Below are 12,558 nucleotides of genomic sequence, written 5' to 3'. Positions count from 1 at the left end.
GTTGAGTTGAAGATTAGGAGGCGGCTGAGCGCTGCATTTGTGGATCACTTGAGTTGAGGAACACAACGTATTCCTTGTCTGCCATGCCACCACGAGGCATTGGCTACATGGAGGGACAGGAACTCCATTTTTTAAGGCGACTTCTACAGCAGGTCCCCCCTCAGCACACTTTTTGGCCCTATTTTGGGTTTTGTTTGTGATTAGAGGCTTTGCATAGAAAGTCAGAGAAGCCAGGCTGAGATGGTTTGGACATGTCCAGAGGAGAGAGAGTCACAAGGAACCTTGAACTGCCAGGCCGGAGACTGAGGGGAAGACCAAAGAGGAGGTCTATGGATGTTGTCAAAGAGGACATGAAGGTAACTGGTGTGAAAGAAGAGGATGCACAATATTGACTTAGATGGAGGATACTGATTCGCTGTGGCGACCCCTGAAGGCAAAAGCCCAAAGGAAAAGAAGAAAGAAGAAGTTTGTGAAAATGAGTCTTTGCCTTGGCTCACTTCTGTTCAAAAGTGGGAGAGGATTCGTCCCTTTTCTAGGCCTCTTGGGTAGCCCAGACTGGGCGCCAGCCGGTCTCATTCAATGAGAGTGAAGAAACCTGTCCATTTTCTGCAGCGCTCATCCTGAACAGGGTCACCGGAGTGCCGGAATCCATACCACTCGACCATGGGCATAAGAGTGGGATGCACTCAGAACTGGTCACTGACCGGTCGCCGGACTACTATGGACAAAGAAGCATTGACACTAAGATGCTGATCTCAGTCCCTCTCAAAGACTTCAGTCAACCTCCCTTGCAACTGTCATGAACGCTATCCTCCAGACATTGCCCGACTAATCGACCGCATCCAGGAATTGGCAAAAACCAAAACACCAACAAGTCTTTAGACTTTAATTTTCATCTTTTGAAACCCAAATGTGACTGAACAGAGAATTAGTCTCTGATGCTACACAGATTACTTCTATTGTCCTGACTCATTATGTTCTACGACTGGCCTATTGCCCCATTTGCCCTGCTATCCCCTCATTAGCATGACTAAGCCTATGTGGTCACAATCTAAGAAGTCTGTTGGAAGCACGATCTAAATTCCCCTTAGAGCGGGGACCTATCAGAGCAGAGGTCTGGCACCTCCACCTCTGGACAGTAGGGATATATATATGGGGCCAGAGCTACCAGCAAAAAGAATACTTTGCTGACGAAGCCTCTTGGATGAGAAGCGAACCGTCCGACACCGTCAAAGAAGTACAGATGACGACTGAAGAAACCTTTTCATCGATGGACCACTCCTGTACGACTGAGAACTTCCACACACTGAAAAATAATAGCTATCATATTCAGTGGCCCAGTCTGGACAGAAACTCCGTTCGGTTTTGAATAGGTCTATTGTTTCCAGAAGGGCGACACGACACAGGCCATTTGATTAGAGAATGAGCAAAGGCACGGGAGGGGGCGGGGAGTAAACCATGGTTTCTCCCTTCTCTCTCTTGTCAAAGAACGCCATTCTCTTTCCCGCAGGGAGGAAGATAGCGATATGGGCGGCGTCCTTTCCAAAACAAACAGATATCGCCACTATCGTCAACCATAGACAGATAAGTGACAAGACGTTGGGAACTCTTTCGGCTCCGGTGTCGGTTGCCACATCTCTCCAGTGACTTGGAAACCATCATCAGTAAAATATGCGCCACTATCGCCATATCTGCCGGCGCGCAAGGTTGCAGTTACCTTTCTTTCATTGACAACCCACATTATTTTTCGGGGCGGGGGGCTTGTTTCAGGCCCGGGTTCTGGAAGACAAGAGTGGATATGCACCATGTACTTTCAGCGGGCCAATTCTGATGTGATCCAATGATACGGCCCATTTTGGTTCCGCGCCGCAGCTGCATAAACAAAATTCAAATGCAAGGACTAAGACTGGCCTCACATCCATTTCCGACCTGGGTCCAAATGGGAAATCTTGTCCACGTGACGTCAATGTGAACATCCGGATTTATTTTTTCTGTTTTTCTGTGGGTGAGCAGCGGCAGCCACAAGCGCCAGCGTTCACCCAACCCGGAAGTAACTGAAATAGATAGGAAGCGAGCTAGCTATCCAATAGATAGATAACCAGCTAGATAGCTAGCCAGACAGCTAGATAGCTAAATAGCTAATAGATAACTAGCTAGATAGCCGGCTGGGGAGCTAGATAGCAAATAGATAGAAAGCTAGCTAGCTAGTCAATCGATAGCCAACAGATACCTAGCTAGATAGCCAGCCAGCTAGATAGTGAATAGATAGCTAGCTGCATAGCTAGCTAGCCAGATAGCTAGCTAGCCAGCCAGAGCTAATAGATAGCAAATAGCTAGCAAAAATAATAATACTACTAATATCGATGAGAAGGTTTCTTCTGCCGTCATCTGTACAAAAGTGAAGGTTTCGGACGTTTCACCTCCTATCCAAGAGGCTTCGTCAGCGAACTAAAGTCTGACTGGTCGTATCGGCCCCATTTATATATCCCTACTTCTTATATATCTACTACTTTCATTTCTTTCATAACTTTGCTGCTGTGAAATGTAAATTTCTCCACTGCGAGACTAATAAAGGCAAATCCAATCCAATCCAATAATGATATGGACACTTGTGCAAGCTTAACGACTTTCCCCGTGTACTCTATGATCTTTGAGTACAAGACAAACACTTTATTACATGAACCCTCCTTTCACCAGTGGATCAGAGACGTCATGGTGGAATGTGCACGTCTGCTACAAGCTAAGTTTTGAAACATAACGCGAAGCTGTAGCATCCATTGACAAAAAGAGATTGTCTCACATCCCCTGTCCCACGTCAATCCGCTTCGATTCCAAGCCGCGACACATCGGCACTCCTTCTCATGGCGGGCTCCTCAAGCCATGCATCCATCCAGCCGCAGAATGTCCAAAAGCACGGACCTGTCCTCTGACAGCTGGGCTGTGCAAATGTTGCCCATGACAGGCGCAAAAAAAGCACACAGAGCTGTCCAGCCATGACAGTCAAATGACAGTGACATCCCTCCCAAATCAAAAATGATGCTGGCATATTCGTGCAGCCGGAAAGGTCTCTTCTTTGATGAACGTCATGGTAAAAAATGCTGAAAAACAATCCGCATGCGGTCTATTGGACCACCTGGTGTTGCAACACCAGCCTTGCAAATGTTCTAATGCAAAGACCACCAGTTTTACCGAGTCTGGATGCGGATCGGCAAGAGCAGCCTGAGATGAACTGTTGTTTTATTTTTATTTTTTTTTTTCTGTGTGCGTGAGGTCCTGGGACCCCTCCCCTTTATCACCTACCTTCTTCCCTTTGGCAATATTCTCCGTGAAGTTGGTATACAATTTCATTGCTTAGCGGATGACACCAAGCTCTATGTCTCCAGCAAACCTGACGCCTCTCTTCCACCTTCTTCCCTTTCACTCTGCCTCTCTGAAATTAATTCCTGGTTTACCAATAACTTCTTTAAACTTAACAGCGAAAAAACTGAAATTCTCCTCGTTGGTACCAAATCCACATTGGGCAAAGCTAACAGTTTCTCTCTCATTATTGACAATTGGACCGTTTCTCCCTTCCATTAGGTCAAAAGCCTAGGTGTCATCCTTGACAGCACATTATCTTTCCTCTCCCACATAAATAAGTTAACCCGATCTGCGTACTTCCACCTACGCAATATCAATGGTCTTGGCCCGTTCCTCACCCCTCACACCACTGCTATCCTTTTTCATAGTCTTTTATTGCGTAGTTGGAAGTATGCGGATCGGGTTAAGTTATTTATATGAGAGTGGAAAGATAGTGTGCTGTCAAGGATGACACCTAGGCTTTTGACCTGATGGGAGGGAGAAACGGTCCAATTGTCAATAGTGAGAGAGAAACTGATAGCTTTGCTCAAGGTGGATTTGGTACCAACAATGAGAATTTTTCAGAGGCAGAGTGATGTAGACACCAGTCAAACGCAATCCATTCAAAAGCACGTTCGGATAATGACAACTCCATCAGGATGTGAGTAAACGGGCTTCACCTGTTACACCCCTCCACCGACCCCCTCCAACAACCTTCAAGGTACTCAAGGCGCCGTTCCAACATCACCTTGCTTGTCTCCTTCTGTTTAATTCTCTGGAAAGAAGATGAATGGATCATTGACCCTCAAACCGAGCGGTGGCGTGAGATGCGCTGGTTTCTGTACCTCTCTCAAGGATTCTTCAACTTGTCCGTGTCAAGGAGCAAACTCAGAACATTCACGCGAAGGTACGATGTATTCCGGCTAAAGCAAGCTGGATCACTTAAAAAAACAAGTTCATGTGGTTTATTGTTGGGAGGATGGCAGTGTTTCTTTACATCTATCAATCTTCGCCTGTGCGAACCAAGGAGACCCCACGACGTCGCCGTTTCGGATATGTGAAGTTTCTGTAGCCGTGAAAGAGAGCGTTGCCAGATAAAGAACGCACGCTCGGGAATTATGACTTGTGCTCTGGCTCTCGGACATGACCGGCGTCTCGGTATGCTTTGACTGCGATGCTACGTCTTTGCTTACTTCCAAATTTCCCTGGAGTTCCACTTAATATTCCTCCTGTCTGATCGCCGAAAAAATACATCCATCAGGATCCCCCCCCCGAAATAAGGGTAAGAACAAAATGACGGCATGACACATCCCAAGGCCCCGAGTCCCCACCGAGCGCCTGGCGGTAGGACAGGCGGGGGTGGGGGCCGCCTTTTCGGATCCTCTCCAGGCAATTCGGCGTGCACAATTTGTCTTTGTAACAAGAGAGTTGGCATGACCCTCAGCTTCAAGATGTGACGAGCAGAGCAACTTAGCAGGTAGCAGAAGTGCTTATTGCCAGTATCTGAAATAACGTCTGCCCTAACGTCTGGGGCGTGCAACTTTTACGTCGGGTGTACAACTTACAAAACATCTGTGACCGGGTGGCCGACAACAAATTTCAGAATAAATTATTTCGATTTCGATTTCGAAATCTTCCTTTAGTTTGGAAATTTTGGAATTTCGGTTCGTTTGGCAATTTGCATACTCGCCTCGGCTGCCAATCAGAAGCATTCTTCGTGCTTCCGGACTTTCCCGAGCGTTATAAGGTCGTCCATTTGCGTATCATTTTCCAAAGTAGATGCACAGAACTTCAGCCCCAGAAGAAAGATTCAATAGAAGCTAACACAATTCATGACGCTACAAAACATAAACATACATTGTCCCATAACTGTAAATGACTTGCAATTAGTCGTCTTATTGTGTTTCAAGTTGTGAAAAATGGGGCAGGCAACTTTTCAGAGTTGTCTTCCCTGGTGTCCGCTAACTTTTTGTCATGATTTTCAGACACTGTTATTACGCATTGCCTACTCGTTCCTGACACGGGACGGGGGAGGAAGCCTGGCCTGACTCACATCCCGGTGATCGGACCCAAGCCTTTTCTCACTCGGGCAGTTTGTAAGAGATCTGCTGAATTTCCATGAACCTCGGCGTGAACTCTACCACTTACCCATGAGAGAATCCTTGGTTTGGGAGAACGGGAGTTGGATAAACACCGGAGAAGAAAGGAGGTTAGGGGGGGCGGAATGGAAAATAGGGTTGGCACCTCCAGCAGGTTTATTTGAGGCCGTGACGGTGAGCTCTTGAAAAAGCGAAGGCGTCTGAGGGCCCGGGTCCACGGATGGGCGGAGAGGGGACAAAAGGGGTCGTGACAAGTAGACATGGCACTTCTAAGCCCCTTTGCTTTTTCTTTGCAGTGTGAGAGAGAAAAGAAGGGAAAAAATGGGATTATTGTACACCCCGCATCCTGAAAATTCCGCGGGGCACAGCGAAGACAGCGCCTGGGAACAATTTGGACAGTCATTATCTGAAGAGAGAACTGCCGGAAAGAGAGAGCTCCCGGAAATGAAATTCATTATTATTATTATTATTATTATTATTATTATTATTATTATTATTATTATGTGGGTAAGTAGGTCCGATGTCAGTCAGTTTTATTGTCAAATATGCTAATATGTATGACATACAGCACAGATGAAATTACTGTCCTCTTGGACCCAGCGTGAGAGGCACTTATAATGACTAACAAACATAATAAACAGAAAAACGCCAATTTGTTCCTTCATACGAATGTAAAGAGTGTTCTCGACATTTTCATCTCTGCTTTTTATACTACTACTACTACTACTACGACTACGACTTCTTCTTTTTCTTTGGGAATCAGTGTCATCCATCTAACCCAGTTTTGTGCATCCTCTTCTCTCACACCAGCCCCCGCCATGTCTTCTTTGACAACATCCATAAATCTCCTCTTTGGTCTTCCTCTGGGTCTCCTGCCTGGCAGTGCAAGGCTCAGCATTCTTCTTCCGATATAGTCACACTCTCTCCTCTGGACATGTCCAAACCATCTTAGTGTTTTGTGTGTCTACCCTGGATCGACTCCAGGGTAGACATACAAAACACTTTGGAAAGAGTCACAGTGTAAAAATAGAGATTCAGATTTTACACCTTGGACCGACTCGTCTTCAACTGCAGCCAGCCTGGGAGGTCCCGAAAGTTCTATTTTGGTGAAAGTGACAAATGGAAATCTATTCCCAAAACACACGCCGTGCCAAACAATCCCGTCGGGAGTCAGTACACGCCATGGCATTTATAATCCAATTCAACTTCCTTTCCCAGGATGGGGCTAGGTTGCCTCTGTTGCCCTTGGATGGCTCGTCTTCAAGTCCGACTTGGAAGAGAATCGACGAGGCTTTCATGGTCTGAACGTCAACCTTACTCGCTCCATAAATCCTGACTGGAAGGCTTTGGAAATGAGCAACACTTTGAAAACGGCAGGTACTGCGCACACGTGCCGCCAGACAGCAGTTTTGCGTGAAATATGATGTCACACAAAAACACAGATTTGTTTTTTCACAAGTGAAAACGTTGGAACAGTGACAAACATTTGTTTGACACCGCATGTTCTCCCTGAGCCTACGAGGGTTTTGTCCATGTACTTTTCGGATTGAACACTCTCAACCAGTGGTTCTTAACCTGGGTTTGATCGAACCCTAGGGGTTCTGAGAGTTGGTCTCAGGGATTCGGGTCCTCCCCTCAGTCTAGACTGCAGATAGTCGGCACAGTCAAGAGTACTTTTGCTATTATGGGAGTGAAAAAGACCCCACCACCGGCTAGTATTAAGCCGGTAAAAGACATTAAAGAAAATTACGATCGAGCAGAAGAAGGAGATCATCAAGAAACACCAACGAGTTGTGCGTTTTTGTGATTTAGCAATCCCTGTACCAATACGCTAAGTCAACCATTGCTGAAGAACCTGAAGAACAAGGAAGCTATTAATGGTTGGGTCTGTTGATTTGGATTAACGAAAAGCAGCTGGCATGGGAAATTGTGAGTGAGGGTATTATTGCAGAGAAAACACGGCAACTTCACTCAGATATCAAGAGGCAACTACATCGAGTGTCACAAAGGTCAATAAAACGACTTTATTATACGGTAGTTTATTTCTTTCATTACAATACAATAGCACATTTATTATACATTAAATAATGTATATTTTGTGTAGTTTTAAGGCTTATTTAGTCGAAAATTATGTTTTATGTGGACCTGGGAATGGATTATTCTCATTTTAATGGTTTCTTTTAGGAAATAAATGTTCGGAAGACAAACTTTTTGCCTCACACACACTTTCTGACAACTAATTATGTTCGTGAGCTGAGGTATCACTGTACTTGACCGTAGCTGATTTCCATTTCCAATCTTGTATATTATTGACTCTGAAAACATACAATAAGGGCGACTTGCCGCAATGTGCCGCCTCGGCGTATGTGCAACATCGGGAACATTTACCAGCAGATGACGTGTCGGCTTGATGGAACCCATGTGGACTGACGGTCACAAAAGATTTTTTTCAATTGGCTTCAAGCGGGGGGCCCCTTATGGCAGGCAGCTTTGGACCGGGACCTGGCCCCGACATCAACGGCGGCACAGCAGAAAATCAACAAACGCGGCCCTTTCGTATCATTCTTGAACGGAGACGTCCGTAACATCTGCCTTTGTTCAGAAGGTGCCGCAGACCTTGACTGGTGACGTGATGGATTTTCAGTGCCGAGTAATTACTGCCATAGCTCATAAAATTGCACCGTCATCGGCCATGATGCCTCTCGGGGGCTGCAAATCAAAGTCACTCATTTCGCCGCATTGCGATTTGACGGTGTCCGCTTCGGTTACGGGTCGGATGTACCCATTGAAAGAAGGTACGTTTTGAATGCATTTCTGAGGCCTCTGCTGTTCTCGCTGAATCTGCTATCTGACAATCATTTTGTTTTATTTATTATTGTTTGAATAGCTTCTACCCCATTTATATACAGTGCGGGTTGTTTTTAAACGCTCGAGAAATACAGTGATACCTCAGCTTACAAATTTAATTGGTGCCCAGACAGAGTGGGTAGAAAAGTGTGTATCCCAAAAATTAATTTCCCATAGGAAACCATAAAAATGCGAATAATCCGTTCGCATGTCCCCAATAAACATAATTTTCAACAAAATAAGCCTTAAAACTAAACAAAATATACCTTATTTTATGTATAATAAATTTGCTATTGTATTGTAATTAAAGAAATAAACTGTACTATATAATAAAGTCATTTTATTTACCTTTGTGATGGTAGTTGTCAATGGATGATAAACTTCCGGGTTGCCTCTTGATGATATCCGAGTGAAGTTGCCGTGCTTTCTGGGCAATAATACCCTCAATCACACTGTCCCCCGCTAGCTGCTCTCCATTAATCAAAATCAACAAAAGTGTTTCAACCTCTTCTATTGCCTGAGACAGTTGCTTGGACAACAGAAACACCCTTAATAGCTTCCTTGTTCTTAAGGATGGGAGCAATGGTCGACTTCGCTTACTGGTACTGGGACGCTAAGTCACACAAATGCACACCTCATTCGTGTTTTTTCGATGATCTCCTTCTTCTGCTCAACCATAATTTTCTTTTGTGTTCTCTTTGGCTTAACATTAGCCTGTGGTGGGGTCTTTTTCGGTCCCATAATAGCAAAAGTACCCTCGATAACAAACCACGTCTGCACTCAAAGGAAGGGGGTGACAAAACTTGTCTGCCAGCCACCATAGCACTGTTTGACCGTGTGGCCTGGTGTTCATCCGCTGAAAACTAGTCCGCCAACCACCATGGTGCCGTGTGGTTTGGTTCGTCTGCCAAAAACTGCTTCATCAGCCAAGACGAAGTGCTCACAAATTTAATGTTCGTCAGGCGAAAAGTCCGTGAGCTAAAGTGTTCGTAAGCTGAGGTATCACTGTAGTTCATTAATCAGCATATTTTCTCTGGTCAGCTCGGATGGAAGATCCTATTCGGGGCTGGACTGTTTGTGATCAAATGGCCGGTATCGTATAGAGCGGTGTCAGGGGCCATACTGCACACGTTCACAGCGACAGTCACGCCAACGTTTCTGAGAATCTGACTCGGGAAACCTGTTCGCTTTTCTCCTCTCGTAGCTGAGATTGTCGTAATGTTTATTGCTTGATATTTAGTTTCGACAAGCTAAAAAAACAAAGTCCAGGACTCGTGAGAGAAGTCAGGGTGAAGCCGTTTAAGTATTTGGCTGCGATTTGGAGGCCTGTTCCAGATGATTTTTATTGACTTCATTGAATTGTTTTCAATTGCTGAAATTTACAAGTTAATGCCTTAACGCTGACAAGTTGCTCTTGGCCAAAGACAATCCCCAGGGGGGTGGGAAGGAAAATGCAGATCGATCTTTTCATTGTCCTCTCACCGACGCGACTGACTAAAATATCGCTCCCCCATCTCTCGGCTTGGAAGCCTTCTCCGTTATTTCATCCCAGACCTGTGAAATGAAGTTTGAGTGCGGGGGTCCGCATTCAGACTTGTTATCGCTTCTTCTTCCTGTTCTGTCCTCTGCGTTGCACTTTGGAGACACATTTCTCATCGCTCTTGTCCTCTCTTGCTCTGTCCGCTACTTGTCACATGCTGTTACCCACTGGATGGAATCCACACACAGATAAAAGTCCAATAATACAAAGGGAATGTCCGAGTCTGGCACAAAGGTCCAAGACCACAAGGTCCAAATGAGACAACAGATTCAGAGAAATTTCTTTACGCTTTTCTTCGATCAGTAGTTCTCAAACTGGGTTTGTAGCCTAAATCCTAACCTCTGTCTGTAACTCTGACCAATAGCCCCGAACCCCCCTCACAGTAACCCCTAACCCTTATCACCTAACCCGAATCACCTAAATCTAAAACCCGAAACCTAACCCCAAAATTGAATCCCCAAACACCAACCCAAACCCCTAAATCCGTGGTTCTTAAACTGGGTTCGATCGGAGTTCGGTGAGTCGGTCTCAGGGGTTCGGTGGATCCTCTGGCGCTGCAGAGGTCCACCCCTCAGTCTACTCTGCAGTTAGTGGGCACAGTCATTGAAAGAAGGGTTCAGTGAATGAGTTGAGTATATGAAACTGGTGGGGTACAGTGAACCACGGTCTTATATGGTATGAGACCTTTTGCTTCCTTAAGCATTTGTGCGGGTGAACAAGCAGAACATTTTCAAAAGGAATGTTGCTTTATTCCGGGTGTTTAGACTTTTCAGGAAATAAAACCATAGTTAGGACACGTTTGGGTTGACATGTCCCGATGTCTGTGTAAGCTCTCAGTCGTACAGGAGTGGTCCATCGATGAGAAGGTTTCTTCAGCCGTCATCTGTACAAAAGTGAAGGTTTCGGACGTTTCGCCTCCTATCCAAGAGGCTTCGTCAGCGTCAGTTCGCTGACGAAGCCTCTTGGATAGGAGGCGAAACGTCCGAAACCTTCACTTTTGTACAGATGACGGCTGAAGAAACCTTCTCATCGATGTCCCGATGTCCAAAGTTTTTCATGGCGATTTGTGTGTGCATCTCAAATCTGGACTGTCATTGGTGACCGCATTGAATACAAAACTTGATTTCACATTTGTTTTGGTTTTTCAGGCTATATTTTGTCAAGTGGATGAATTGCATGACTGCGGTGACAGGACTTGGGCAAGCGGGAGCTTCCAGCACATGTTTACCTCACCACAAAGTCAAAGGACAGCGCCGTAAAAATACACAGCCAAAGATTATGGCACTAGTTTCTCTTAACAAAGGGTTTGTTTAAAAGCAGTTCATTGTGTTTCGCCAACAACATAAACTCTCGTGACCAAGCGACCGCAGACTCTGGCGGAATGGTCGGCCTCGTTAACGTGATCATCGAGCACACGTTAACGTGATCATCGAGCACAACTCAGGGTGTCGTTGATTTCAAACAGTCTCTGTTTTCTGCAGACACTAAAGAAGGGTTAGCCTAGTAAAATACGAGCCGCATCCATGGCTGAAATGGGCTTTTATGGACAAGGCGGGTTCTCTCGTGACACATCTAATGAAAGTGCCTACCAACATCGGAACACGCTAGTCAACTCAGTGCAATCTGCCAAAGCTGTCGGAAGCATTCGACTCAACATTTTATCCGTTTATCGGGTCTTAAAGGAGGCAGTTAAGAGTTTCCAGGTGCCTTGATACGTAAAAAGTCTAATTTAGCAGAAACTATATGGCACAGGTGTCAAAGTCAAGGCCCTGGGTGCCAAATCTGGCCCGCTACATTATTTTATTTGGCCCCGGAAAGCCAAGCAACCTTGTGAAATTCAATGCTCGTCTTTCAAGCGAGCGAGCGAGCTAGCTAGCTCTCCTTCTATTCAGATAACGGGCTAATCCCTTACATCCAAGGTGTCAAAATCCACCCAATTCAGCTAGCTAGCAAGCGAGCTAGCTAGCTCTCTTTCTACTCAGCTAACTGGCTAATCCCTCATGTCGGAGGTGTTAAAGTCTACCCAATTTAACTAGCTCGCAAGTGAGCTTTCTATTCAGCTAATTGGCTAATCCCTTACATCCAAGGCATCAAAGTCCACCCAATTCAGCTGGCTAGCAAGTGAGATAGCTAGCTCTCTTTCTATTCAGCTAATTGGCTAATTCCTTACATCCAAGGTGTCAAAGTCCACCCAATTCAGCTAGCTAGCAAGTGAGATAGATAGCTCTCTTTCTATTCAGTTTACTGGTTTATTCCTTACATCCAAGGTGTCAAAGTCCACCCAATTCAGCTAGCTAGCAAGTGAGCTAGATATCTCTCTTTCTATTCAGCTAACAGGCTAATCCCTTACATCCAAGGTGTCAAAGTCCACCCAATTCAGCTAGCTAGCAATTCAGGGTGTCCCGCTTCCATAAAGTAAATTTTGGAAATGACAACTTTTGGCCTGCCAAGTCGAGTGCAGAGAAACTTTGTGTGGGGGCGGTTGTAAATGACAGCCATTTTGCCAAATGACATCACAAATCACTCCATTCTCAGCAGCTCGCTCGGAGACACATTGATGGAAATAGATAAAACCTTTCCTTGCTTGATTAATTTCATACTTGATGGGTGGGCGGGCCAGCCGTATGCCCAACCGTTTCTAGACAACATTAAAAAACACACCCTCCATCAAACGCCCCCCCCCCCTGTTTTGTTTATTTCATTTCATTTATTTGTCACAGCCAACCACTGCAA

This window comes from Hippocampus bargibanti, linkage group LG08 (genome assembly GCF_051943395.1).
Source record: "Hippocampus bargibanti isolate YZ-2025 linkage group LG08, ASM5194339v1, whole genome shotgun sequence".
NCBI classification, from domain to species: Eukaryota; Metazoa; Chordata; class Actinopteri; order Syngnathiformes; family Syngnathidae; genus Hippocampus; species Hippocampus bargibanti.
This window is presented reverse-complemented; position numbering follows the sequence as displayed.